This window comes from Cervus canadensis, chromosome 22 (assembly GCF_019320065.1).
Source record: "Cervus canadensis isolate Bull #8, Minnesota chromosome 22, ASM1932006v1, whole genome shotgun sequence".
NCBI lineage: Eukaryota > Metazoa > Chordata > Mammalia > Artiodactyla > Cervidae > Cervus > Cervus canadensis.
This window is the reverse complement of record NC_057407.1, coordinates 44,314,019-44,341,978: the sequence shown is the minus strand read 5'-3', so window position 1 is coordinate 44,341,978 and position 27,960 is coordinate 44,314,019. Positions and strand designations below refer to the sequence as shown.

Below are 27,960 nucleotides of genomic sequence, written 5' to 3'. Positions count from 1 at the left end.
GGACTGATGCTGAAGCTGAAACGCCAATACTTTGAACACCTGATGGGAAGAACTGACTCACTTGAAAAGACCCTGATCCTGGGAAAGACTGACGGTAGGAGGAGAAGGGGAGGACAGAGGATGAGATGGTTGAATGGCATCACAGATTTAATGGACATGTTTTTGAGTAGACTCCTGGAGTTAGTGATGGACAGGAGGCCTGGTGTGCTGCAGTCCATGGGGTCCTAAAGATTCGGACACGACTGAGCGACTGAACTGAACTGATGTGGGAGGATCAACGACCTGCAGAAGTGTCCTCCGGGCTCGCTAGAGGGACCTCGGGCCTGGGGGCCGGAAGGCCGGTGACGCGTTTCCGTTGCCATGCCCTGCGCCTAATGGCGTCTTTAGCTCGGCACTTGAGGGGTTCTCAGTCTGGAGGCACTCTATGATAGTAAATCTGGGAGCTTTTGTCTCTGTCCTGTTCATGGCCCTCTGCTGGTCATGCCTCTTGCCACCATGACTGCTTACATTTTTACCATTTAAGATTTTTACCATTTTTAAGAATTTAGCATGAGCCAAGAATTAAGCAAAATGCTTAACATTTGTTATGCAGTCTAATTCCCATAACCCACGTCATGGATCTCTAGGACCACCTTCACATTCAGAGAATTGCCTAGAAGAACCCAGAGGACTTGGCCTATAGTTTTACTCATAACTGAAATTTTTTACAGTGGTGTATTAAAGATACATAGCCAAATCATCAGGGGGAAAGACACCCATGGAGTCTGCAAGAATCTGTGTACAAGCTTCCAAATGCTTTCCTGAGAGAAAGGTTTACAAGAGAAATTAGAAAATACCTTGAGATGAATGAAAATGAAAACCAAAGGTTATGGCATATAGTGAAATTAGTACTCAGATGAAAGATTACAGATGTGATTAGATTAGGGCAATTATAGATAATTTTAGCGATTCCCTGGTAGCTCAGCTGGTTAAGGATCCACCTGCAGTGAAGGAGACCCCGATTCGATTCCTGGGTTGGGAAGATTCCCCTGGAGAAGGGATAGGCTTCCCACTCCAGTATTCTTGGACTTCCCTGGTGGCTCAGCTGCTAAAGAATCCGCCTGCAATGCGGGAGACCTGGGTTCGCTCCCTGGGTTGGGGAGATCCCCTGGAGAAGGGAAAGGCTGCCCATTCCAGTATTCTGGCCTGGAGAATTCCATGGACTATATAGTCCATGAGGTCACAAAGAGTGATCAGGAATTTACAAGGTGATAATTCTAATGTGGTCTTGGCATGGCTTACATGTCAGAGGGTGGGAGATGGTCTTGGGTGTTATACATTATATAAGAGAGGAACTTCTTAGCTAACTAGGGATGAGCTGTAGCGTATAGTATAAGATGTGGGGAGGATTGAGGAAAAGGTGAAGTGATTGTTCCAGAGACTGGGTGTAATGGTCTTATGGCTGTGGGAGGAGAGGAACAATCCTGGTTTGGAAGATAAAAACACCTTAGACTCTGGGAAGTCAGGAGCAGAGGCAGAGATCATTAATCTGTCTTAGCTTTTGTCTATAGGATATCTGGCCAGTTTAACCCAGGCTTTTGCCACTACCCTCAATTTGACTACTGGCCAGTAAATGATCTTAGTTTAAAAGTTTTCAGAATCCTCCCAACAGCCACTGACTCCAGAAAGGAACAGCCTCATCAAAAAACAGCAGAACAGAATTAACTTTCTAGACGTTGACATAATTACCTTTAGCTTCATACAGTTACTGTTGGAGTTGCTTGTACATTTTTCACAGATCACTGATTTTCCTAAATTCTCTAGCATGAATGATGATGGACAATTGTATTGCCCTGGATTTCTCACTGGCCAGTTTAGCTGAGGTATGTGCCATTGCCAGTTTCTCTTTCCCCACATGGATTAATGACACATTTAGTCCTGGATGTGGAGCCTCACCATGGTCTTTCCTACAGTGAGCCTGGTTATACTACTGTGGGTCACAATCATGGTCACTCTTGTCCAATGCTGCCTAAGACAAATGTAATATATTTGGCCCAATCCTCTTTCACTACAATAAATTAGAGTATTTGGTGACCTTCGTGGTGACCTACTTCTGAGAATTCTTTATGTGTTAGAAGTTAGGAGTTAGGAACTGCCCTGGTAGTCCAGTGGGTAAGTATCCATGCTTACAATGCAGGGGGCATGGTTTTGATCCCTGGTCAGGGAACTAAAATTGCACATGTTGCATGGCAAAAGGTTAGGAGGTAAAGCTGTAGAATTGGCTCTACCATGGTGCTCTGGCAGTTTCACTCGTATCTATTGGCTTGGCCAATATATAGGACATGCAGGCAAAGCCTTGAACTGTAGCTAATCTGAGTCTTGGCAGATCACCTTGTGACCCTTCCAGATCATAAGAGGATCTTTACAAGCTTCTCAGGCCATCTCCCACTTCTGTCCCTGCCCCTGTGGGAGGCTGTTATGAGACAGTTTCTCATTGCCTCCCAGATTCTGATAAGTAATGAGACTTCTCCCACTCTTCTCTGGTTTGACTGTAGACTATAACACTTAACTAATTTCTAGTAGTCATGTACAGTTGTGAGAGTTGAACCATAAAGAAGGCAGAGTGCTGAAGAATTGATGCATTTGAACTGTGGTGCTGGAGAAGACTCTTGAGAGTCCCTTGGACTGCAAGGAGATCAAGCCAGTCAATCCTAAAGGAAATCAACCCTGACAACTCATTGGAAGGACTGATGCTGAAGCTCCAATACCTTGGCCACCTGATGTGAACAGCTGATTCACTTGAAAAGACCCTGATGCTGGGAAGGACTGAAGGCAGAGGGAGAAGAGGGTGACAGAGGATGAGATGGTTGAATGGCATCAGTGGACATGAACTTGGGCAAACTCCGGGAGATGGTCGGGGACAGGGAGGCCTGGAACGCTGCAGTCCATGGGGTTGCGAAGAGTCAGACATAACTTAGTGACTGAACAACACCAACATGACACTGTTTAGCTGCAGTCTAAAATTGACCCCTCAGCAAGGTGTATCCCACAACCCATGTTGCAGTCATCCAGCCCCCTTTTGCTTCCGTGTCATTGTTTTTGGTGTGTGGGACAAGGACCTGGGGGATTGGGATGTTTGCCTACTCTTCCTTTTGCTGTTTTTGTAATTAATACATTATATGAATCTCAAAATGACATTGTATCTTTACTGGCCAAATCAATTAGGACTCAGCCTTGACCTTGTCTGCTGCCATGTGTTTGACAGAAGAATAATAGAGAGAGTAAAAATATGGGATTAAAGGTGATAGACTCTTCCTTGCTTCTTTAGTTTTCTAAAAAAAATATGAACCCAACACCCATCATAGCCATAAGTACCTCTTTTCAGGTGGACCCTAACTTGGTAATCAGGTATTTGAGGGCTCCTTATTCTGAGCTACAACTCCCACAGTTGTTTTCTCACCAGTTCAGTTTTCTCCAACTGGTCCTGAGGAAAATCATGGGATGAACATACAACAAATTAAATTGTTGTATGCTCACCCTTCATAATGATCTTCCCCAAGTTAAGAGTCTTTGCTTCCTTCTCAGTACCCGCAGACTATCAGCTATTGTCCTTTTATGAGTTTACTCATTACTTAGTAACTTCTAAGTTATTCTCTTAGAAACCAACCAACCAACCAATAACCCTGGGAGTTCATATGAGGGCTTCTTTGTAACTTTCCATAGGTATGGTATCTGTAAGCTCCAGTACCTGAGGTATGTGAATCCGAATTTGAATTCCTGTGAAGCAGACATCTTCTTCCTACTTTGTTCACCCTAGAGACTGAATATACAAATGGACAATGTCCAGACCATATAGAAAAATAGAACTCTGACTCTCAATCTGCAGCAGTCTGTCCAGAAAACCAACGCACTATTGGCAATAATCAATCCAAGGGGTCAAACCTACTATCTGTAGCAATCAGTCCAGGAAGCCAAAGTAACCCCTGTAGTAATCAGCCCTAAACAGTCAGAATCTGAGTAATGCCTCCCAACCAATCACATAAGATGCTTTGCTTCTAGTAAGCCCTTATACTTACAATCTTTAATGAGCACATACATGAAGCCTTCCTTTTTTCTTGCTATCAAACTTTCCACTTCTCTGACAAATGCAAGTATGGCAACTGATCTCTGAATAAATAGCCATTGCTTGTTCTCATCTCTGAGGTCTTCCTTTATTTCCACAACTTTGTTTAAAAGCTTAGCTTCCTAGCATACTCTGTGACGTTAGGTAAGTCGTTACCTCTTTTTGGGCCTTACTTCAACTGAAGGAAATGGCAACCCACTCCAGTATTCTTGCCTGGAGGAGAATCCCATGGACGGAGGAGCCTGGTGGGCTACAGTCCACAGGGTCACAAAGAGTCGGACACGACTGAGCGACTTCACTTCACTTCACTTCACTTCAACTGAAAAACTGGTTCAACACTTAATCATCCTTTTACGCAACAGACATTCTATGACACTTGAAGAAATTGGGTCCTAAGAAGTGCTAGATTTTGGGTAAATACTAGAAACACAAAGGTGAGCATATCCAGGACACAGTCGGATATGTGAACAGGTCTAATCAAGTGAAGTGTGGGCTATCTTGTATCAGCATCTAGCCTGCAAAGGTGCAACGAGGTGGAGAAGAGTGGTCAGTGGGAAGGAAAGGGTCAGGGAAGAATTCTACAGCGTCGGTGTCTCTGGGAGAGCTGGGCCCCTCTCCTCTCCTACTGCGCATGGCGGAGGACCACAGAGTCGCGGAGCCCTCCACCGTCCTCGAGAAGCTGGAATGGCCGGAGTGCTGCAAACTCCGCGGCTCGCACGCAGCGATCTGGCCACCACAGAATGTGGAGACCAGCATGTGGGGCTGGCCGGGGCGTGAGGCCGGCGTCTTTCCGGGTCCGCTCCCGGGCCGATGGCTGGTATGTCAGCCCCGAGCTGTTCTAGAGCCTTCCTCCCAGACACCCGGCCGCCCCCGGTCTGACCCGGCGAGCTCTTACTTCCCCGGAGGGCGGCCCGTGGCCCTGGGAAGTGGGGCCGTTTCGGCCCAGCGCTCAAGCTGCTGCCGGGACAGCCCACGTTGTCAAAGGTGAGCCGATGCCAGGAAGCTGGCTGTAGGCCCAGATGAGGGGCGGAAAGCAGGCAGTGCGGCGACGGGGAAATTGGGATACAGTCCTGAGTGGAGGGACCTGAGGAACCGGCAGGGGCAGAGTGGATCTGTCATCCCCCAGGTGCGGCTGCAGGGGAAGCAGATGCACAGGCCTGAGCCAGTGCTAGGGTAGAGGTGTCCACAGACCGCTGTGCGTGGGGATGAATGGCCAGAACTTCCACCACTGGTTTTACAGAGCTAGTTTTGTTTGAGGTGGGTCTTGAGATGAATGGGCTTCCCTGGTGGCTCAGATGGTAAATAATCTGCCTGCAGTGCAGGAGACCTGGGTTTGATCCCTAGGCTGGGAAGATCCCCTGGAGAAGGGAATGGCTGCCTGCCCACTCCAGTATTCTTGCCTGGAGAATCCCCATGGACTGAGGAGCCTGGAGGGCTACAGTCCATGGGGTCACAAAGAGCTGGACATGACTAAGCCACTAACACTTTCAACTTTCACTTAACACTTTGAGATAAACACGAGGAAGGATCTGGATCTTCAGGCAGGGTGGGGAGTGGGGTGCTGCAGGTCTAAGGGCACAGAGCTGGACAAGGAAAAAGTTTGGGTTCAGAACCAAATGGTGACAGGATAGGGCATGAGGGTGGTCATGCAGGAGATGATCCTTGGGAAGTCAGCTGGGTCCCTGAACAGTGACTGGAGTTGTCTGCATGGCAGAGGACTTGGACTTTTTTGGGTAGGCAAAGGTGAGCCAGCCGAAGTCTTTGAGGGTGTTAGGGAGTGTATCGGGTGGGAATGTGCGAGGAGCAGTCACAGTTGGACACTGCCCTTTCGAGTAGAGCCTCTCCAGCAGCCTGAGTGTCTGAGGTGTCCTTAGCTGCCTCTGTGGCTGCTGGAAGTGACTGGGCGGGAGGGCAGAGCAAGAGTCCCCCGCAGGGCAGCGGGACTGGCAGGAGTGAGGGTAGAAGGCAGCGTGCCGTGGCAGGTGAGAGCCAGAGAGTCAAGCCGGCCTAAGCTGTGTCTCGGAACTCTGTAGCCTGGGGGAGTTAATCTCTGAGCCTCAGGTTCTCTTCTATAAAACGGACCTGATACCCTCCTCACAGGCCGTGAGACATGCTCAAAGCAGTGTTTGTATAGTGCTGGGCACAGGCTCAGTCAGTGGTCGTTGCTCTTGTTATCAAGGGTTGGTGACCTCTGAAGGAGAAGGACACGTGGCAGAGAAGGATGGCACCCAGAGCTCATGAGGGAATGAAGAGAAAACTTGCAGAGACTCATGAAGAGGAGGAGCGAGTGTTTGCCAATGTAAAAATGAAGAGACGTGAGAAGATTGGTGGCTGATCCCTTATATCTTTATAAGTAGGGGGCAAAAATCTGCTGAGAGTTTTCTTAGACATTCAGAATCCAGAAACTCAGTGGGCAATCCCCTCCAGTACCTCTTACTGCCTCGTCTACCCGGACTCCAGGCCCGGGTCCTGGGACTGTCCTATAGCATTTAAGCACATGTCGTTTCAGGGGTCAGTGACCCTTGAGGACACGGTCATCTACTTCTCTGAGAATGAATGGACCACCTGGCCTCTACTCAGAGGGCCCTGTACAAGGAGGTGATGCTGCAGAATTATCGGGCTGTGGCTTCCCTGGGTAAGGATCTTTCCCTTTGGACTCTGCCTCTACCCTTTGGAATTTCTTGGCTCCTTCTTCCTCAAAAGCTCAGTAGTCTTTGGTAACTAACCCTCAGCTGAGTGGCAACTCCAGGCTCCTGGACTCTTAATGACACAACCTTAGTGGTAGCTGCGAAGCAGGAAGTCCTGGCATCCATTTGGGTCTCTTATAGAACATCCCTACCCCCGGCTAAGAGCTTCTGACCTTCTAACCCATGTGCTGTGGGTACAACATGCGGAGAGACAATTCCTGGTGCCCCTCTGAGCCCTCAGTTCCCCGGCACCTCAGTCTGGGAGACGCAGCCCAATAGCAAGCATCCTTCTGCAGACATCTAAACTCGAGAGCTCTAGGGAGGGAGGGCACAAGAAAGCCCAGTTTCTCGATGAGTGAAGTCATCTCTTTGCTTACTCACGCTGTTGTTGAGCATCCCTTCCTCTCTGCTTCCTGACCTTTGTGAGCCTCCGGGCCCCTCTCACCTGAGTACCCCTGCCCCTTTCCCTGGACTTTCTTTTCTTGACCCCCCTCGTAACTTCCCTTCTTTCCCCTCCCACCCCTGAGGACAGGCCTGGGAGGAGGCCTGGGTTGCTGTATGTCACCCTGCTCACTTGCCTGTCCCGATTCCTTCCCAACGGGCAGCGTGTCCATTTCCCACACCGGCTCTGATTTTCCAGCTGGAGCCAGGGGGAATACCCTGGAGCTTGGCTCCTCAAGAAGGTCTGAATGGAGAGGGCCCGAGGGCCATCTTCCTAGGTGAGAGAGGACGCGTGCCGGTCATCTGAGCACATCCCTTGTCTTGATCTTTAAGTCGTCCTAGGTATGTGTTCTCTTAACCTATTGCTGTAGACACCGGTGGGATTCCTTGTTTTCCTCTGTGTTGCCACGGTTTTCCATCTTCTCGAGTCCTTGCTTTATTCATCCTGGCTCCTCTCGTGCCATCTGCATACATCTGCTTTGCTTTTCCCCATCTCCCCTGTTCTTTTCAGGACCACCGTTTATCTTCACTCCCTGACTACTTTTCTGTTTGCTTTCTGATCTGAGGTGGCCTTTTTTTTTTTTTTTTTTTTTAACTATCCTGGCCTGCTTACAATCTTCCAGCAGAAGATTCTGACTGCCCTTTGAGGGTATAATGGCCATTTTTATCATTAGAAATCAAGCAGTCTAAATAACCCTGAGCCAGATAGTTCCTGTTCCTCAGGGATTTCTGGCAGGAAAGCCTGGGCATTTGTCTAGGCCCAACACAGGGCTTCCCTGCTCCTAATTTCCTACTAAAAACTATGTCCTTTTATTGCCTCCCTGGGCCTGCTTCATCCTCTTCCCACAGAGGCTGTTCCATGGACACAGTGTAACTTGAGCTGTGCCCTCCAGTTTCCCATTCTCCCAGTTCCTTGCCATGTCTGGAAGTCTTTCCATGTTAGGATACCCTTGATTGCAAGTAACAGCCCAGTTCAAACTGGGTTAAATAATAAAGAGGAATTCATTGTTTTGTGTAATTGGGATGTCCATAGATTTTGATCAGAATTTCAGTCTCTGCTCTTCTGTCTCCTCATATGTTAGTTTGTCTGCAGTCTGGCTCCTCTCAGGGCTGAAAGGTGATTGGTGGTTGTAACCAGAACTGTGCTTCTTCACACCTGGGGGGAGGAACAGGCCAGGCCTTCCTTAGGCTCTAGCCACTGTGAGTCACAGTCCACGTGTTGCTCTACTGCACCATCTTAAGTCTTATGCCAGCTCTAATTTGGTCCCATAGCCAGGGGAAAGCTGTGCATGATTGACTTGGCCTGCATTGCTGGTCCCTGAACGGATCTCTCATGTAGTGAGTCAGATGGGAGAGCTTGCTTGGCTTATCTCAGTGGGGGCCTATGCTAGAAGCTGGAGTTGGGATTACTCCCACCCAAAGGGCCTGGCTACTCCCTAGTCGGGGAGGGGGAGGAGAATGGATGTAGGGAGGGAACCGCAGGGTCCTCTAGATTCTCTCAAGATCTCAGTACCTGCTCTCGCCACCACTCAAGGGAATTTCCCATCTCTGCTTTAGACAGAAAGCTAACTGCTAGTTTATTCCTTGAGCAAAACCCAAACTCCCTGACCTGCAGCGGGCCTTCTTAGAGCTCATGTCCCTACTCAATTTCCCTTGGAAATTGTAGAATTGATCTACAGTTCTATAGGCTTGGATGGGAGTTACAAAGAGAAAGAGCGTAACTAATTCTGAAGAATTTATTAGAGTGGACCTTTGTAAATATGTGTTTTACATATTTTTATCATTAGAGTTTTATCCTTAGGTGTTTATCATTAGAGTTAGAAGTGACTTCTGGAAATGGCTTAGTGAGGCTATGAGGCCACTTTTATGGATGTCATAGAGAGACTCATTGTTGATCCTTATAAAAAGAGAAGGCTATGATGGATAGGAAGGAAGGGAAGTAAGAGATGGTGATTTCCCAACACAGCCTCAGGATCAGCTCTTTGAAATTCTACCCTATCAGGATACTTTTCTATATGAATTGGCTTTCAGCTCCTAGGGGCAGGTGCAGAGACTTTAGTCTTTTCTATCTCTTCTTGACATTTTAAAATGAGTGACAAGTTTTTGTATTTTGGTGAACTGCTGGAATCACAACTTCCTGAACCTCTCTCTCCTATCCTTTATATTCTTATTACTCTCAACTTTCAGGTCATCTGTGTTACCGGTCTTTCCCCCAACATTCCTTCTCCCCTCCTGCTTAGACACAGGGGTGGCACTTGCAAAAAATGGACATATTAATACTTCTTGATGACTTTAGTCACTCTGTCATGGGTACTGATGACATTTGCAATTCTGTTTTCTTCTTCCAGAGGGGGTGTTGAAGAGTGAGAAAGAACATTTTGTCCTGAAGGAAAACATTCACGAGCAGGCACAGGACCGCATGGTGCTATTGATTGGACCCCAGTTCTGTGGCTCCCAGGAATTCTAGTTTGGAAAAACTTGTGAAGAGGAGAAAAGCATTGTAGGGAGCCTGACTACCCTAAATAGGGCAAGTGTGGAGAACACTGCATGTGACATCACAGCAGTGATTGTCAAAGATGAGATGATCTTAGTAGAAGAGCGTTCAGAGGATGCCGATGTTAACACCCACCTTATACATCAGAAAAGCCTCAGTGAACAGGCATTCTATATACGTGAAGAATGTGGCAAGTATTTTGATCAAAAGGAAGACTTTGATCAACATCAGAGAGTTCATAATGGAAAGAAGGTCTATGGATGTAAGGAATGTGGGAAGAATTCAGTTTTAGATTGCATTGCATTGTATATCAGAGGATTCACACTGGGATGAAACCAGGCCTATGTCAAGAATGTGCTAAAGCCTTCGGTTGAAGTCAAACCTGATTCAGCACTGGAGAATTCACACCAGAGAGAAACCCTTTGAATGGAAGGAATGTGACCCAGGGATAGAACCTGGGTCTCCCGCATTGTAGGCAGACACTTTACCGTCTGGGCCACCAGGGAAGTCCTAGTCAGAACACAAGCCATACACGTCAGGCATACGGCTTCTCCCTGGTGTGGAGAGAGGCCCCATACCTGTAAGGGATGTGGGGATAGCTTTACTGGAACCCAGTCCTTCTTCGACTCCAGAGAATTTATACTAGGGAGAAACTTTATGAATGTAAGGGCTTTGAGAAAGGCTTCATGTGGAACTCAGGTCTTGCTCGGCACCCAGGGGTTCACAATGGAGAGAAGCCTCATGAATGTATTGACTGGGGGAAAAGCTTTATTTGCAAGGCACATCTCACTTGTTATCAGAGAATCCATATTGGGGAAAGACCCTAGAAATGTAACAACTGTGGGAAGGCCTTCAGTTAGAATTCTGTTTTGATTATGCACCAGAGGTGCCGTGCTAGAGAGAAACCCTGTAACCTCAGACTTCTCACCTTCTTGAACAGTGGAGAATGCGTAATGGTGATATTTGTTTATAATTCTTATGCTACAGGAACACCAACCACAAGATGAGATGATGGCCCGCAGTTTGCTGGGCTGCAACAACCAGTATTATCTCGCCCCTTCTGGGTGAATACCCTGTATTCTAGCAAGACTGGTCTCCCTGTTCAGCCTTATTCATACAAGGCAACATTTAGTTGAGGACCCGCTCTGTGTCAGGTACTGTGCTAACTGTTTTCCATACATTCCTTAATTTTTAAAAATCCTGCAATGTAGGTATTCTTATCCTCATTTTATAAATGAGAAATAGGAGGTTGAAAGAGGTTATAATACTCACTCAAGTCCAGTCAGCTAGTAAACTTTAGAGGTGAGATTGGAACCAGGCCCAGTTGACTCTAGATCTGTTGTTCTTTGTGCACATTTCTACCCTTGCTTGTTTTTATTTCTCAAGTTTCCCTGGGCTAAAAGGTTCCCTTCCTCATCTAAGACCCAGCTCCTTCCATTGAACAGACCTCTCTTCCTCTTCTAATGTAGTCAGTACCACCCAAGTTAGTATTTAATTATGTGCTGTCTTATATTTTTCTAATCGTCTCATGCTTGTTAGTCCAGCTACAAATGGCTCTCTGGACCATGGCATTTCTTTATGTTTTTCAAATTTTGAAGCATATTTACTTCTGACTAGATATAACATGCTCATGATAAAAAAATTGAAATGGTTCAAATGTTCCTTGTCATTCCTGTCCCTCAGTCCTCTTCAGAGACAGTACATTATTTCTGTGCCTTTCTGGGTACACACACACAAAGTATTTATTAATACTGCTTTCTGTAAGAGTACCTCACTTAAAACTGTATTTGATATGATAATATAGCTGTTACATTGCCAACTCCAGGACCTTCTCTTCCTCAGAAGTTGTGATCCTCCTTGAGACCACTGAGGTGACCTAAGGAAAGCGGTGGAGATGGTCTGGGTCCTGCAGTCTTGGGAGACCTGATTGCCCTTGTGTTATGAGAGAGTACTCTGGGACTGGGAAAATGTGAATAAAGGGGAATGTTTTTTTCATATAATTTATATAGTTACAACCCCTCTCACTGCACTACTCTCCTAAATTCTCTCCTAGTCTATCCCCTTCTCATTGCCATAGTACCCACATCCTGAAGTCAGCTGTGGGGCCATCTAAAGGAGGGAGAAATGGTCACTCTCTGATGAGGGTTCACACTCTGTTGGGTATCCTCAGTCAGTCAGCAGTGGCAATATAATCAGGTATCTTGGCGTCAGGGTCACAAATGCCCTGCAGAGGTCCAGGATCAAAGACGAATGCTAGAAATGCTTAGATTCTCTGCAGGAAGTAAGGGGTCAGTGAAGGATTCCAGAATTAACTATACTTGAAATCGAGTCTATAAAGTAAGACAATATTTTAAAAAGGGGATACAGGCTGTTAAAATATTAACTGTGAAGAAATGCAGGATATTAATGAATGGCATGAACCATCTTAAAGGATCAGATAGCCAAAGGCCTAATTCAGAGGAGCAGAATGCTGGCCAACACAGATGAAACATTCATTCCAGATTCTCCACCTTTAGAGCCATTCTCCAAATTGCAGTTTGCCCCATTGCTATTTAGAATCCCACTTTTATAAACTCCCAACCAGTGAATATAATTGTTGAAGGAGCAAGGAAGAGAAGCCAGAGGCCTGCTTGGACGAAACTTCTGCTTTCTGAAAAGTACAAACATACTGATAACTCCAGAACTTGGCCTAACATCGTCTAGCTAGAGCACCTCTAATAAGCAATAAACATTTTGTTTTGCACTGCACAGAACCAGGAAACGGAAATGAACAAGTGTTTTGGGGAAGTTGTTTATTAAGCAGATATTACCAAGCAACCGCCTGTATGCACATCACCATGTCCGGTGCTGCCAAGGAATGAGAAGTCCGACCTGTGCCCTGCCTTCCTGGAATATTGACCTAGTGAGGATTAAAGGGACCAACTGAGAAAAATCAAGTGAATCAAATCATTAAAGGTTTCTAAGTGCTATGAAGGGAATGAACAAGATCAGAAAAGGGGGGCCTCTTTCTAAAGATGCTCACAGAAGGCCTGTCCTAAGAATAACATCAATTCCAAGACTTGAAGGATGAGAAAGAGACACTTATATCAAGAACAGGAAGAATGGATAGAGGGAACAGCTGTGCAGACTACCTGATGTGTGAAGAGTCTGGCATATTCAAGAAGACAAGATTTTAGCAAAATGATCAGGGCATGTGTGGCACCAGTTAGGATTATAGAGATCGATGGACCAGATCATTCGATTTCATCCTAAGTGAGAAGAGGTCACCGAAGGGTGTTCAGTGAGGAAATGACATGTTTGATTCTTATTATAAGAAGACAGTGAACTTCTGGCTACTAAGAGAAAATGGGGTATAGGGGGACCGAAGTGGAAGTAGAGAGCATGTTGGAGACTGCCAGCAGCCCAGGGTGGAGATGATGCTGGCCTGGAGAGGGTGGTGATAATGGAAATGAAGAGAAGGTGGATTGAAGATATATTTTGGAAAGAAAATCAGTGAACTGCTAATGGATTAGATGCAAGGATAATGGACAGGGAGGAGACAGGGGTAGCTTCCTGGCTTGAATAGCTGAGTTAGTGGTGCCATTTACTGGAATGAGAATAGGTCCAGGGATGGAAAAATCTAAAACTCTATTTAATATTAACATTTGCACTATGTGTGAGATGTGTAATTAAAAATTTCAAGTAGATGGACTGAAGCTCTGGATGGTCATACCTCGGATCAGTTTAGTCGCTCAGTCATGTCCGACTCTGCGACCCCATGGACTGCAGCACACCAGGCCTCCCTGTCCATCACCAACTCCTGGAGTGTACTCAAACTCATGTCCATTGAGTCGGTGATGCCATCCAACCATTTCATCCTCTGTCGTCACCTTCTCCTCCCACCTTCAATCTTTCCCAGCAACAGGGTCTTTTCAAATGAATCAATTCTTCGCATCAGCTGCCCAGAGTATTGGAGTTTCAGCTTCAGCATCAGTCCTTCCAATGAATATTCAGGGCTGATTTCCTTTAGGATGGACTGGTTGGATCTCCTTGCAGTGCAAGGGACTCTCAAGAGTCTTCTCCAACACCACAGTTCAAAAGCACCAATTCTTCGGTGCTCAGCTTTCTTCATAGTCCAACTCTCACATCCATACATAAACTTTGGAAAGACCAAAGCTTTGACTAGACGGACCTTTGTTGACAAAGTAATGTCTCTGCTTTTTAATATGCTGTCTAGGTTGGTCATAGCTTTTCTTCCAAGGAGTAAGCGTCTTTTTATTTCATGGCTGCAGTCACCATCTGCAGTGATTTTGGAGCCCCCCCAAATAAGGTCTGTCACTGTTTCCACTGTTTCCCCATGTATTTGCCATGAAGTGATGGTCATACCTGGAGCTGTGCATTTGGGAGTGGTCAAAGAAACAAGGTATTTAAAGCTGTGGGGAGAAACGAATGCAATCTCCTAGAGCTGCACTATTTAACACTGTAGCCACTAGCTACACATAGGTATTAAAGTAAAAATTCAGGGCCTTAGGTACAACAGCCAGATTCCCAGCACACAGGATTATCTGTGGCAGTTGGCTGCCTTATTAGATGGTGTAGGTGTAGAACATTTTCCTTGTTGCAGAAAGGTCTGTTGAACGGTACTGCCCCCAGAGAGAGTACAGCAAAATATGAGGACCCAGGATGAAGTCCTAAGGGATAAGACTCAATATTTAGGGAACTGGATGGGTGGAAGCACCAGGAATAAATGCTAAGAGAGCAATCAGGGACTTCCCTGACTGTCCAGTGGCTAAGACTCTGCGCTACCAATGCAGGGGGCCCAGGTTCAATCCCTGGCCAGGGCACTAGATCCCACATGCTGCAACTAAGAATTTGCATGCTACAATGAACCTGGCACCTCCAAATAAATAAGTATGTAAAAGAAAAGAGCAGTTAGTGAGCAATTGGCAACATTATCTGTGGATACTTTATGCCAGCAGCAGCTGTAATAAGGTTGACTTTCCAACTAGGACTACAGAGATTGTTAAAATCCTAAATATTCAAAACCTCCCAGAGTGAAGTTGATACATATTGTTAGATGAGGTCAGTACCTTAAATTGGAGGAGAGAGAGAATGAATAGGAATAAGAACCCATGGAAATGGAACAGTTTGGACTTCCAGAAGAGCATCATGGAAGTTGATGAACCCTAGAAACTCAAAGATGGAAATGTACGTAGGCAGAGCGATGGAATGACAAGACAAATTTTCGAAGCGTCACAATGAGAGAATGAGCAAAACATGGCAAAAGATAAGTGTTCCAAGAGGATTAAGAAATAGCACGTGGAGATAGATGACCCCTACCAAGAGAATTCCTAACTGGCCTTTTCCTTACCCGAGGTCCAGAGACAAGCTCTTGGAAACCCTGAGCCGATATTAAAGTTTCCACAGTCTGCAATGAAGGATTTGTAACATGGAAGATCCTTCAATTTGTAGTGACACTGCACACATCTCAAAGTCAGAAGTGGGATAAAATTAATACAGTTGTCCCTTGGTATCCACGGGGGATTAATTCCAGGACACCTCCCACAGAGTGACCCAAAAATCCACATATGTTCTAGTCTCTTATGTAAAATGTCATGGGGGACTTCCCTGGTCGTCCAGTGATTAGGAGTCCCACTGCAGGGGGCACAGGTTTGATCCCTAGTCAGGAAACTAAGGTCCCACAAGCTAAGTGGCACGGCTTGATAAAGTAAAGGAAAATACCATGGTTTTGCAAATAATCTATGCACATCCTCCTATACTGAGTATGATGTAAGTGCTTTGTAAATAGTTGTAAATACCATGTAAATGCTATGTAAATACTTGCTGGGTGCACTGCAAACTCAATTTTTGTTTGGGGAAAGTTGTAAATTTTTTTTTTTTTAATATTTTTTGATCCACCATTGCTTGAATCCACAGATATAAGACTGTACTCAGTTCTTAAATTTTGGAGAAATAGAAAGGGTTTACCTTTAAAAATTGATGATAATTTCTAATAAATTGCAATTAGCAAATATTAAGAACAGTCACTGATTATGGTACAATTTTGTCTTCAAAAATTTCAAAACTAGGACTGGAGAGTGAGGAAATGGAAAAGTACTGAATAGATTTTTTTTTTTCACATAGTGAAAATTAGCTGGCCTGCCAGGAGTCTCTTGGCAGAATGAATAATTAAATTCCTCCAGTTTTGCCACTCGGAGCTAGTTACAAAGATGCCTGTGTGAGAAGCTGCCTAGTTGCAAATGTGCATGTGTTCTCAGTCGTGTCCGACTTCCTTGCAACCCTGTGGACTGTGGCCCTCCAGGCTCCTCTGTCCGTGGAATTTTCCAGGCAGGAATACTGGAGTGAGCTGCCTATTCCTGCTCCAGGCGATCTTCCTGACTCAGGGATCGAACCCCCGTCTCTTGTGGCTCCTGTATTCGGAGATGGGTTCTTTACCACTGAGCCAACCGGGAAGCCCAAGTGTAAATCAGTATCTGCAATTCTGAGCACGTCTGGTGGTTCCTCAGCCAGGGTTCTGTAAGAGTCACCTTTTATTCGGTTCCCAGCATCCATTCCCCTTTTCTCTGGGAACAGTAACCCAAATGTTTTGGGGGAAAGCACCCTTTCCTATCCACTCGGCTCAGCTCTGTCTCCACCTTCAGCTTCATGAGTGGATCCTGTTTAGCTTAAGTCCATCAACCTGCCTATCCCCTTGGCTACAGAGCCAGTGAGATCTGAGGAGATATTTACTGGGTTTTCTGAAAGAGAGAGGCTTTTCTTTTTGAGAACAACCACTGGAGATGTTCTCTATCCTCCTTTGTAGGATATGTAGGAAGAAGGTACGAGGCCTGGAATTGTATCCACAGTTTTTCTATTGGGGTGGGGGAAGTCTGGGCTTCCTGGGTCCAGCATATGGATCATGAGGATGAGGCTAATACTAAGAATACAGTGGTGAAATAGACCCTGGGTCCCTGGGGAATTCAGTTGAGCCACTAGCCCAAGCTTACCTGACATAACCTACCTCTCAACTTATTAGTCACGTGAGCCCATAAACATCTTTTGTTACACTACATAGATTTGGGTTTTCTGTCATTTGAAAATTAATCATACTGATCCTGGCTTCTATTTGAAAGCACTGTTTTCTTGGACAGCACCTTAATATCACATTTTCTCTTAGTTGTCACACAAGCTCCTCATTTATATTCCGTCTCAGTTTCTTGGAGGTTAAGTGTCAAAATAGGTGCCTTTCACACTGTAACCTTAATTTCATGAATCCCACGGGACTGATGTTTGTCATATCATAACATACCTTCCAAATTTGATGAAAATCAGCTCTCAATTCCAGATTCTCCAATGGTAACTTCCTCTCTCTTTGAGGTAACTTCGTCTCCCCTACCCTACCTGTGTGAATATGGGGCTTCCCATGTCACCTGTGTTTTAAAGTCAGATCATGTCGACTGCCTAGGTGTTTTTCCTGTCTTCTAGAGACTTTGTTTTGTTTATTTATTTTTATGTATTTATTTTGTCTGCACTGGGTCTTCATTGCGGCTCTTGGGCTCAGTAGTTGCGGTATGTGGGATATCGGTTCCCTGACCTGGGATCGAACCCGGGCCCCCTGCTTTGGGAGCACAGAGTCTTATCCACTGGACCACCAGGGAAGTCCTTAGAGACTTTATTTTATTGGACACCGTTCCAACACCAGTTGGAACCAGCTATTGGAACCGTGTGTCCGATAGCTCCCCTCGGAGTAGCAACTGATTTCTCCACCTATCAAACTTCTGAACTGAAAAACTACGGTTTCCATTCTGTATACAGAGGACATTTTGGAGGATACCATGTCCTGGCCTGTATCAAGAGGGCTGCACTGAAATGTGGGGTGCTGTATCTTGAAATTAATATTTTCTCCACAGATCTGGCCAGAAGTTGGATTAACAGATCTTCTGCTAGCTCTGGTTTTAGACTTTAAACTCCATCCTGTTCTTTCTAGTGGTTGTGACCAGTATCCCAGCTCTGGAAAAGCTGAAGCAGGCACAGTGTTCTCCAGGCCCTCTCCAGCATTTATAGCTAGTAGACATGGGGTCACAAAGAGTCAGACACGACTGAGTGACTGAACTGAACTGAGACAGTCTAAGGATGGCCATTGTGACTGGTGAGATATGACATCTCTTGCTGTCTATCTCTCATGTTTTTTAAAAATACATTTATTTAGTGGAGTTTTTATGTATTTATTTAGTCACTTGACTCCTTTCGGCAGTGCTGGGTGTTCTTTGCTGCCCGGGTTTCTCTCGAGTAGCGGCAAGCTGGGGCTCCTCTGTGCTTGCGGTGGGCAGGCTTTCCTCGTGGCGGCCCCCCTTGTTGCCTGCAGCTGCTGTAGAGTGCGGGACGGGACTAGTCGTGGGTCTAAGGTTTGTTGATCCCCGGCATATGGCATCTCCCTGTATGAGGAATCGATAGTTTCCCCTGCGTGGCAGGTGGACTGTCTAGCAGTCAGCCACCCAGTAAGCCCTCAGTGGTATTTTGATGGGCATTTCCCTGATGATTCCCGTGTTGTTATATTTCACTAAGCCCTGTGAGTCAGTTTACCTGTTGCAGTGGGCTTCAGGGAAGTCTGCGGCTTCTGAGTTCCGTTTCGGTTACCCACCCCGAGAGATGCCTTGAGGGCAGGTGTCATCGTCAGAACGTTCAGCACCTCCGCACCGGATCTCAGGTTGCAGTTTCTGAGAATGTCCACAAGTCGGCAGCACTTTGCCTGCCCACCTCGGCTTGCTCAGGCAACCAGAGCCTTAGAGAAAGGTGATCAGAGTGCGGTGTGCCGGCGCAAAGCCCCACAGACTTGTGTCCCTTGGCCTGTCTCGTGTTTGTATATTTCAGTAAACCCTGTGAGTCAGTTTACCTGTTGCAGTGGGCTTCTGGCATGTCTGCCGTTTCCGAATCCTGTGTTGGTTACCCACCTCTGGTGATGTCTTGAGGGCAGGTGACATTGCTGCTGCTGCTGCTAAGTCGCTTCAGTCGTGTCCGACTCTGTGCGACCCCATAGACGGCCCCCGTCCCTGGGATTCTCCAGGCAAGAACACTGGAGTGGGTTGCCATTTCCTTCTCCAATGCACGAAAGTGAAAAGTGAAAGTGAAGTCGCTCAGTCGTGTCCGACTCCTAGCGACCTCATGGACTGCAGCCTACCAGGCTCTTCTGTCCATGGGATTCTCCAGGCAAGAGTGCTGGAGTGGGGTGCCATTGCCTTCTCCGGCAGGTGACATTGACAGCCCCTAAAAACGCCTTGTGAATGTGCAAGTGCCCTTCAGCCCTGTGTCCCAGGTTGCAGTTCTGAAAATTGTCCACAAGGCGGCAGCATTGCCAGCCCACCTCGGCTTGCTCAGACAACCAGAGCCTTAGTGAAAGGCCGGTTTGTAGGTTGTGAGTTCGAATGCAATGTGCCAGCCCAAAGACCCACGGACTTGTCTCTCCTGGCCTCTCTGCCCGTCCCCTTCACCCCGGAAGACATATCCCAACCGCTGCAAAACCGCTGCGCTGAGGATGCTGCCGCTTGTAGGTGGGGCGACTCTAAGAATGGTGATGGGAAATGGGAGCCCTATTCTCAGGACACGTGGAGCAGGGATTATAAAGAGCTCTTGCAGCCTAGGGGGTTCGCCAGGTGTTGGGTGCACCTGGCATGGGTTTACTGCAGGCAGACCGTCCTGGATCTGCAGGTTGGGCTCCCAGTCCAAGGGGAAGAGACACTGCTGGTTCTCACTTGCCTGGGCAGCCTCTACTGGACCCCCGCAGGGTCCAGACTCAGCATCCAAGAGGGCTCAGGTTCCAGAAATGTGACACCAGCCAGGACGCGGAGGCCTCAGGGGAATATAGTAGGCATTTCTTTCTTTCTTTCCTTTGCTTACGTAACCATTTATTTTGTGGTGGCATCTAGATGGGTTGGTTTTTTTTTTTTTTTTAGTTGGAGGCTAATTACTTTACAGTATTGTAGTGGTTTTTTTAAACGTTGCTTTGGTTTGAGGTGAACAGCAACTTGATTTTTTTCTTCATGTGGAAGTGTGGATTCATTGTCAGATTCTTCTTCCATTGGGAATATTCCAGAGCACCCAGCAGAGCTTCCTGTGAACATACTTGAATTTGCATATGTGAATCCAAATCACCTCTTTGTTCTCTCCCTTTAACCTTTCCCTTATTGTAGCAAAACGTTTCTTGTTTTACCTGGTAACCTCCACTGCGTGTATAACCAGTTTATATATGTCACTTTTCATATTCTCTGTCTACGAGTGGTATCCTCTCGTATTTGGTTGTCTCTCTGCATTAGATCAGGTAACGTGACCATGTCTAACTTCATCATGTTGGTGCAGATGTCATCAGGTCCAATGTTACTTCTCTTCCTAAGGCTGAGTGAGAGTCCATTGCCTCTGTAGAGCCAAATTCCTGTGTCTTTCCCGTGTCCAAGGACATCTGAGAGACTTCCACATTCTCTCCTGTGTCCACGGAGCTGCTTCGAACTTTGGGGTTCATGTGTGTTGGAATTAATGTTTTCTCTGGAGACGTGGGCAAAAGTTGGATTACCACAACTGCCTGCTCTGGTTTTATTTATTTGTTTATTTAATAAATTATTTATTTTGGGGGCTGCGCTGGGTCTTCATTGCTGCTGCACCTTGGCTTTCTAAAATTGTGGAGCACAAGCCTCTCGTTGCATTGGTTTCCCTTGTTGTGGAGCACTGGCTGGAAAGCTCAAGCTCAATAGCTGTGGCACACGGGCTGAAGCAAGAGGGATCTTCCTGGACCAGGGATTGAATCCGTGTCCTCTGCACTGGCAGACGGATTCTTCACCACTGGACCACCAGGGAAGTCTGGCTCTGGTTTTTTACTTTAAAGTTAACTGCATCCTGTTCTTTCTAGTGGCTGTGACCAGGTTCGCATCCATGGAGAAGCTGAGGAGGGCACGGTTTTCTCCAGGTCTTCTCCCGCATTTATTACTTGTAGACAATCTGAGGATGGCCATTATGACTGATAAAATATGACGTCTCTCTGTCTTTCTTCCTTTCTTTTTTCAGAAAAATACATTTGTTCTATTCATTCTATACGTTTGTTGAATTTTTCTGTATTTATTTAGTCAGTTGATTCCATCGGCTCTGCTGGGTCTTCCTTGCTGCCCGGGTTTTTCCCTAGGCGCGGCAGGTGGGGGCTCTTCTGTAGTTGTGGTGGGCCGGCTTTCATTGTGGTGGCCTCTCTTGTTGGGGAGCCCTGGCTTTAGGGCAGGGGACTAGAGTAGTTGTGAGTTTGGGGCTTTGTTGACCCCCGGCATATGGGTCTCCCAGATGAGGAATTGATATGGTGTCCCCTGCCTTGCAGGCGGGTTGTTGGGCAGTGAGCCACCCCAGAAACCCTTGGTGGTGTTTTGATTGGCATTTCCCTGATGATGAGCATGTTTGAGTCTGTTTTCCTGTGTTTGTATATTTCAGTAAACTCTGTGAGTCAGTTTACCTGTTGCAGTGGGCTTCGGGCATGTCTGCCATTCCTGAATCCTGTTTCGGTTACCCCCCTCCAGTGATGTCTTGAGGGCAGATGACATTGACAGCCCCTGAGCGACTGAACTGAACTGAACTGAAAAACGCCTTGTGAATGTGCCACGTCCATCAGCCCTGGGTCTCAGGTTGCAGTTCCAATAATTGTCCACAAGGCGGCAGCACGTTGCCAGCCCACCTCGGCTTGCTCAGACAACCAGAGCCTTAGAGAAAGACCTGCTTGTGGGTTGTAATTAGAGTGCGGTGTGCCAGCACAGAGACCCTCGGGCTTGTGTCTCCTGGCCTCTCTGCCCGTCCCCTTCACCCCGAAAGACATATTCCAACCGCTGCAAAACCGCTGTGCTGAGGATGCTCCCGCTTGTAGGCGGGGAGACTAAGGATGGCTGCGGGAGGTGGAAGCCCCACTCTCAGGACTCCTGGAGCCGGGGCTTTAAGAGCTGTTGCAGCCCCGGGGGCCGCCAGGTGTTGAATACACCTGGCATGGGCTTGCTGTAGGCAGGCCGGTCTGGATTTTGCAGGTTGGGGTCGCAGTCGGAGGGGAAGAGACCCTGCTGGTCCTGGGTTCTCACTTGCCTGCGCACCTTCTTCAGCTCCCGCAGGGTCCAGCCTCAGAATCCAAGAGGGCTCAGGCTCTAGAAATGTGACGCCAGCCAGGACGCGGAGGTCTGAGGGGAATATCGTAGGCGTTTCTTTCTTTCCTTTTCTCACATAACTTTTATTTTTTACTGGTATCTAGGTGATTTAATCATTGCTTTGGTTTGAAGGGAACAACAGCTCCATTTTCTTTTTCCAGTGGAAATGTGAATTCTTTTTCAAGCTCTTTTTCCATTAGGAATATTCCAGAGTGCCCAGCTGTGCTTCCTGTGGATATATATGAATTTGCATATGTGAATCCAAAGCAACTCTGATCCATTCCTTTTGCCTTTCACCTTATGTTACTCTGGGACCCTGTACTTGGTGTATAAGGAGTTTATATGTGCCAGTTTTCATATTCTGTCTGTAAGTGGTATCCTATCATATTTTTCTGTCTCTTCACTGCAGTAGTTCAGTTAGTGTAGTCATGTCCAGCTCCATCATGTCCATGCAAATATCATTATTTCATTCTTTGTCACATTTGTTTCTTGGAGCTGAGTGAGAGTCCAGTGCCTCAGTAGAGCCAACTTCCTGTATTGTTCCAGTCCAAGGACATCTTGGAGGCTTCCGTGTTCTCACCTGCGTCCATAGAGCTGTACTGAACTGTGGGGTTCAGGCGTGTTGGAATTCATGCTTTCTCCGGAGACATTAACAAAAGTCAGATTACCAGATCTGCTTGGTCTGGTTTTCTTTGTTTATTATTTTTATTTATTTATTGTTTTGGCTGTGCGGGGTCTTTGTTGATGCTGCACCTTGGCTTTCTCACGGTTGGTACATGGGCTTCTCATTGCGGTGGCTTCTCTTGTTGTGGAGCATCGGATTGAGAGCGCAGACGGCGTAGTTGTGGCTCCCAGGCTGTTACTCTGTAGTATGTGGGATCTTCCTGGACCAGGGATCAAACCCGTGTCTCTGCATTGGCAGATGGATTCTTAACCATTGGACCACCGGGAAAGTCCTACCTCTTGTTTTAGACTTTAAAGTCAATTCCAACCTGTTCTTTTAAGTGATGGTGACCAGGTTTGCTTCTCTGGAAAAGCTGAGGAGGGCACGGTGTTTTCCAGGTCCTCTACAGCATTTATTGCTTGTAGACAATCTGAGGATGGCCATTCTGACTGGTGAGATATTACATGTCTCTCTTTCTCTCTCTCTCTTTTTTTTTTTCTCAAAATAATACATTTCTTTTATTCAGTTGAATTTTCTGTATGTATTTATTTAGTCAGTTGATACCTGTAGGCAGTGCTGGGTGTTTTTTGCTGCCCAGGTTTTTCTCTAGTAGTGGCAAGTGGGGGCTCCTCTGTAGATGTGGTGGGCAGGCTTTCATGTGGTGGCCTGTGTTGTTGGGGAGCACTGTCTCTTAGGCGGGGGGCTGGAGTAGCTGTGGTTCTCGGGCTCTGTTGATACCTGGCATGTGGGATTTGCCCAGATGAGGAATCGATATGGTGTCCCCTGCGTGGCAGGTGGATTTTTTACCAGTGAACCACGCAGGAAATCCTTGGTGGTCTTTTGATTGGCATTTCCCTGTGTTTGAGCCTGTTTTCCCATGTTTTTATATTTCCCTAAACTCTGCGAGTCAATTTATCTGTTGCAACGGGCTTCAGGCAAGTCTGCGGTTTACAAATCCTGTTTCGATTACCCACCTCTGGTGGTAATCTGTCTGGTACCCACCTCTTGAGGGCAGGTGACATTGACAGCCCATAAAAACGCCTTGTGAAAAAAAAAAAAAAAACAAAAACGCCTTTTGAATGTGCCGCGTCCATCAGCCCTGGGTCTCAGGTTGCAGTTCCAATAATTGTCCACAAGGCGGCAGCACGATGCCAGCCCACCTCGGCTTGCTCAGACAACCAGAGCCTTAGTGAAAGGCCTGTTTGTGGGTTGTGATTAGAGTGCGGTGTGCCAGCACAGAGACCCTCGGGCTTGTGTCTCCTGGCCTCTCTGCCCGTCCCCTTCACCCAGGAAGACATATTCCAACCGCTGCAAAACCGCTGTGCTGAGGATGCTGCCGTTTGTAGGTGGGGCGACCCTAAGGATGTCGGTGGGAGGTGGAAGCCCCACTCTCCGGACACGTGGAGCGGGAGCTGTTAAAAGCTCTTGCGGCCTGGGCGTCCCCAGGTGTGGGGTGCACCCGGCATGGGTTTGCTGTTGGTAGGCCCGTTTGGATTTGCAGTTTGGCGTCCCAGTCTGAGGGGTAGAGTCACTGCCTGTTCTGGGGTTCCCACTTGCCTGGGCATCCTCTTCAGCTCCCTCGGCCCCCGCAGGGTCCAGCCTTAGGATCCTACAGGGCTCAGGCTCCAGAAATGTGACACCAGCCAGGTACTTGGAGGCCTCAGGGGAATATAGTAGGCATTTCTTTCTTTCTTTCTTTCCTTTCCTCATGTAACCATTTATTTTTTTATGGCATCTAGGTTAAATAACTATGTGGTTTGAGGTGAACAGCAACTTGGTATTTTTTCTTCATGTGGAAGTGTGGATTTGGTGTCAGATTCTTCTTCCATTGGGAATATTCCAGAGCGCCCAGCAGAGCTTCCTGCAAATATATTTGAGTTTGCATATGTGAATCCAAAGCACCTCTCTGATCCCTCCCTCTGATCACCTCTCCTCTGTCGTAACCACAGGTTTCTTGTTTTATTCTGGGGCCCTCTACTTGGCGCATAGGAGTTTATATGTGTCACTTTGCAGAGTGGTCTTGTATCATATTTGGCTTTGTCTCTCTGCATTAGATCAGGTAGATGGCCATGTCTGGCTTCATCATGTTGGTGCAAATGTCATTAGAGCTAATTTCACTTGTCTTCCCAAGGCTGAATGAGAGTCCATTGCCTCTGTAGAGCCAAATTCTGTATCCTTCCCGTGTCCAAGGACATCTGGGAGGCTTCCGTGTTCCCACCTATGTCCACAGGGATGCTTCAAACTTTGGAGTTCAGGTGTGTTGGAATTAATATTTTCTCTGGAGACATGGGCAGAAGTCAGATGACCAGATCTGCCTGCTCTGGTTTTATTTATTTATTTTTATAAATTTATTATCTTTTTGGCCGCGCTGGCTCTTCACTGCTGCTGCACCTGGGCTTTCTAAAGTTTGTGCATGGGCTTCTCGTTGCGGTGGCTTCTCTTGTCGTGGAGCACTGGGTCAACAGCACAGACTCAGTAGTTGTGGCACACAGGCTTCGTTTCCCGGTTGCATGTGGGATCTTCCTGGACCAGGGATCAAACCCATGTCCTCTGCATTGGCAGATGGATTCTTAACCACTGGACCACCAGGAATGTACTGGCTCTGGCTTTAGACTTTAAAGGAAATTCCATCCTCTTCTTTCTAGTGGTTGTGACCAGTTTGCATCTCTGGAAAAGCTGAGGAGGCACGGTTTTCTCCTGGCCCTCTGCAGCATTTATTGCTTATAGACAATCTGAGCATGGCCATTCTGACTGGTGAGATATTATATGTCTCTCCCTCTCTCTCTCTTTTTTTTTTTTTTTTCCAAAATGCATTTCTTTTATTCAGTTGAATTTTCTGTATGTATTTATTTAGTCAGTTGACTCCTTTAGGCAGTGCTGGATGTTTTTTGCTGCCCAGGTTTCTCTCTAGTAGCAGCAGGCAGGGGCTCTGTAGTTGGGGTGGGCAGACTTTCTTTGTGGTGGCCCCGTTGTTGGGGAGCACTGCCTCTTAGGTGGGCGGCTGGAGTAGTTGTGGGTCTCCAGCTCTGTTGATCCCCGGCATGTGGGATCTGCCTGGATGAGGAATCAATATGGTGTCCCCTGCGTGGCAGGTGGATTTTTTTACCAGTGAACCACCCGGGAAATCCTCGGTGGTCTTTTGATTGGCATTTCCCTGTGTTTGAGCCTGTTTTCCCGTGTTTTTATATTTCCCTAGACTCTGCGAGTCAATTTATCAGTTGCAGCGGGCTTCAGGCAAGTCTGCGGTTTACAAATCCTGTTTTGATTACCCACCTCGGGTGGTGTCTTGAGGGCAGGTGACATTGACAGCCCCTAAAAACGCCTTGGGAGTGTGCAGTGCCCCTCAGCCCTGGTTGCAGTTCCTGAAAATGTCCACAAGGCGGCAGCACGTTGCCTGCCCACCTAGGCTTGCTCAGGCAACTAGCGCCTTAGTGAAAAGGCCTGTTTGTGGGTGGTAAATTCGAGTGCGGTGTGCCGGCACAGAGACCCACGGGCTTGTGTCTCCTGACCTCTCTGCCTGTCCCCTTCACTCCGGAAGCCATATCCCAACCGGTGCAAAACCGCTGTGCTGAGGGTGCTGCCGTTTGTAGGTGGGGCGAGTCTAAGGATGTCGGTGGGAGGTGAGAAGCCCCATTCCCAGGACAGGTGGAGCAGAGACCAGTTAAAAGCTCTTGCAGCCCAGGGGGCTCCCAGGTGTGGGGTGCACCTGGCATGGGTTTGCTGTAGATCGGCCCGTCTGGATTTGCAGGTTGGGGTCCAGTCTGCTTGTCCTGGGTTCTCACTTGCCTGCCCATCCTTTTCAACTCCTTCAGCCTCCTCAGGGTCCAGCCTTAGGATCCAAGAGGTCTCAGGCTCCAGAAATATGATGCCAGCCAGGTACCCGGAGGCCTCAGGAGTATATTAGATATTTCTTTCTTTCCTTTCCTCATTTAACTTTTATTTTTTATTGGCACCTAGGTGATTTAATCATTGCTTTGGTTTGAGGAGAACTGCAACTGCACTTTCTTTTTCCAGTGGCATTGTGAATTTTTTATTGTTCTTTTCCCATTAAGAATATTCCAGAGCAGCCAGCTGAGCTTCCTGTGAATATATGATTTTGCATATGTCAGCAATGCAACTCTTTGATCCCTTCATTTTACCTCTCCCCTTTTGTAACCAAAGGTTTTTTGTTTTATTCTGGGGCCTTCTACGTGGTGTATAAAGAGTTTATATATGCCAGTTTTCATATTCTCTCAATAAATTACTTCGTATCATATTTGTCTCTCTCTCTGCAGTAGTTCAGTTAGTGTGGCCATGTCTAGCTCCATTATGTCCACGCAAATATCATTATGTCATCACATTTCTTTCTTGGGGCTGAGTGAGAGTTCAGGGCCTCTATAGACAGAAATCCCTGTATTGTTCCAGTGTCAAAGGACATCTGCATGGCTTCCGTGATTTTACCTAAGTCCAGGGCTGCACCAAACTTTGGGGTTCAGGTGTGTTGGAATTAAGATTTTCTCCGGAGATGCAGGCAAAAGTCAGATTACCAGATCTGCTCGCTCTCGCTTTAGACTTTAAAGGAAATTCCATCCTGTTCTTTCTAGTGGTTGTGACCAGTTTGCATCTCTGGAAAAGCTGAGGAGGCATGGTTTTCTCCAGGTCCTCTGCAGCATATATTGCTTGTAGACAATCTGGAGATGGCCATTCTGACTGATGAAAGATGACATTTCTCTCTCTCTCTCTTTTTTAAAATTTTGTTTTGTTTAGTTGAATTCTTCTGTATTTATTTATTTAGTCAGTTGATTCCGTCGCTGTGCTGGGTCTTCCTTGCTGCCTGGGTTTTTCCCCAAGTGTGGCAAGCGGGGGCTCTTCTGTAGTTGCGGTGGGCCGGCTTTCATTGTGGTGGCCTCTCATTTTGGGGAGCCCTGGCTTTAGGGCAGGGGACTGGAGTAGTTGTGAGTCTTGGGCTTCGTTGACCCCCGACATATGGGATCTCCCGGGATGCGGAATCAATATGGTGTCCTCTGCCTTGCAAGCGGATTGTTGGGCAATGAACCACCTCGGAAGCCCTTGGTGGTGTTTTGATTGGCATTTCCCTGAGGATGAGCAGGTTTGTTGTTTCAGTAAACCCTGTGAGTCAGTTTACCTGTTGCAGTGGGCTTCTGGCGTGTCTGCTGTTTCTGAATCCTGTTTCGGATACCCACCTCTAGTGATGTCTTGAAGGCAAGTAACATTGACAGCCCCTAAAAAGGCTTTGTGAATGTGCCCCGTCCGTCAGCCCTGAGTCTCAGGTTGCAGTTCCAATAATTGTCCACAAGGCGGCAGCACGTTGCCAGCCCACCTCGGCTTGCTCAGACAACCAGAGCCTTAGAGAAAGACCTGCTTGTGGGTTGTGTTGTAATTAGAGTGCGGTGTGCCAGCACAGAGACCCTCGGGCTTGTGTCTCCTGGCCTCTCTGC

The 27,960-nt window shown here is 47.0% G+C and overlaps 1 protein-coding gene and 1 long non-coding RNA gene across 3 annotated transcripts in view; one reads left to right on the top strand and one right to left on the bottom strand.

Moving 5' to 3' along the window:
* GASK1A (golgi associated kinase 1A) overlaps positions 1 to 27,960 on the top strand; it is a 153,265-nt gene that overhangs the window by 66,230 nt on the left and 59,075 nt on the right. The window lies entirely within an intron of this gene.
* On the bottom strand, positions 39 to 11,008 carry LOC122425012. The gene is made up of 3 exons (XR_006264650.1): positions 10,993 to 11,008; positions 8,106 to 8,110; positions 39 to 171 (listed from the first exon to the last, which is right to left on the bottom strand). It is a non-coding gene; the product is annotated as an uncharacterized LOC122425012 (long non-coding RNA).